The sequence below is a fragment of the Mesitornis unicolor genome, unplaced genomic scaffold, assembly GCF_000695765.1.
Source record: "Mesitornis unicolor isolate BGI_N332 unplaced genomic scaffold, ASM69576v1 scaffold34962, whole genome shotgun sequence".
Taxonomy (NCBI): domain Eukaryota; kingdom Metazoa; phylum Chordata; class Aves; order Mesitornithiformes; family Mesitornithidae; genus Mesitornis; species Mesitornis unicolor.
Window position 1 is genome coordinate 7,884 of NW_010171849.1, and position 1,987 is coordinate 9,870.

A 1,987-nucleotide genomic window follows, 5' to 3' on the forward strand; every position below is an offset into this window, starting at 1 on the left:
GGGAAAGAGCATCAAGCCTTCAGATTAAAACTCCTGGGGAAAAACCAGGGTGTGAAGAATGGGACATATTCATTAGCAGCGATAAGGGAGGGCCATTAATGTGGGGGAAATGCAAAGGGGCTTTTAATGCCTTTTTAGGGTTTGACATTCAAAGGTCTGCGCTGCATGAATTACTGTGTGTTGTGTCCAGACCGGGCTCTATCAGCGCAGAAATCTGTCTGCCTTCCTCTTCCTCCTTCATGGCCATGGGGATACCCATGACTGGTGTCCCAGAAGCAGCGATAAGGGAGGGCCATTAATGTGGGGGAAATGCAAAGGGGCTTTTAATGCCTTTTTAGGGTTTGACATTCAAAGGTCTGCGCTGCATGAATTACTGTGTGTTGTGTCCAGACCGGGCTCTATCAGCGCAGAAATCTGTCTGCCTTCCTCTTCCTCCTTCATGGCCATGGGGATACCCATGACTGGTGTCCCAGACACATCCCACCATGCAGGGCTTACAGTAGGATCTGTGCCGTGACCAACCCTGCAGCAGAGCCAGCAGCCACCCCACCACTCTCACAGCTGCAGCGATGCCAAGTGCAGCCCTTGCCAGTGTCCCCTGTGCCCCCCCAGAGAAGCAGGAGCCAAAAAAACCTCTTTCTTGCCTGCTGTGAGGCTCTGCCCAGCCCCAGGAGCCGGTTCCCCGCCACGGCCCACTGAGAGAGAACAAGAGGTGGAGGAGAAAAACCTGCACAGCCGGGTGTGGGGACGCAGCCCCCGCCTTGCGTTGCCCAGAGGCGAAGCCAAAGGCAGCGGAGCCTTCAAGGTGGAGGAAAGCAAAGAAAATCCAGATCCTGTTGGTATTTTCCTCCCCCCTCAGCATCTGCTCCCCAGGGCAGCGTTGGCTTCCCTGGAGCAGCCTTGAAAGCAGCCGTGCAAAAAGCACGCGGCCATCGCCGAGCATCGCGCAGACACCGCTCTGCCCCTGCCAATTTGGAGCCATGCTGGATGAACCCAGGCTCACACCACTTAAAATTCATGGTGTTTTCCTTCCTCTCCTCTTAATAGACCCCCTCGGAGGGCTTGGAGACAGGATGGGCTCAGGCACAAAAGGCAGCAGTGGGACGAGAAGAAAAGCCCCACCATTTCCAGATGCTTTCGTGGTGCCCCTCGCAGGCGCACACCACGTATATCCCTGTCTCGGGGTTTGTTTAGAAGGAGGCTGGCAAGGCATCTGTGCCAAAAGCGTTTCAGATTTGTTTAAAAAGAAAGTTACAAACCCCAGCATTGTTTCAGGGAAAACAGTATGTTTTAGTTTTAAACACTGCAGTGCTGGAAACCTAAACATAGTCAGTGCTGGAAAATCAGAAAGGGAGACTGAGGCTATAAAACACCAAGCAGTCTGGCTTTCAGAACCAAGCCTGTCTCCTCTGCCTTTCCAAGAAGAGTGAAGTGCAAATAGGAAACGGTGACAGGTTCCTCACAGTTTTAAAATTCATGTTTAATAAACTCAGATGCTAGCAACAGCACCAAGAACCCAGGAGCTGTTTCATCTTGGCTGCATCCCATTTAAACCTGCAAGAAACACACTGGAAAGCCTTTAACTCTTCGCTGACCAGAGGTGACTCTAACAAGCTTCTGACATGGGACACGGGGTCCCAGGACCCTCCCAGTGGAAGGCAGGAGTCAAAAAAGCACACAGGAGTGTGACCAGTGCCACCACTCCCAGTTATCCCAAGCAGTTGTGGCACCAGGCAATTAAAACGATTGCTCTAAATCACTGCTCTCCTGGTAGTTACGCTAATGCACAGCTCCAGGATGCCTTCAGGTTGCATGTGGCAGCTGTCCCTGCAGCCAGCCTTGCCAGCACAGCCCCAGGGGCAGCTGGAGGACACAGCCCTGGACATGCAGGACCCACACACCCCACTGCACCTGCCAGCTCGGCCAGGCAACGGGGTGCAACGCGTCCCATCCAGCGCTGCCGCTGCTGTGCAGACGGGGCATTTCA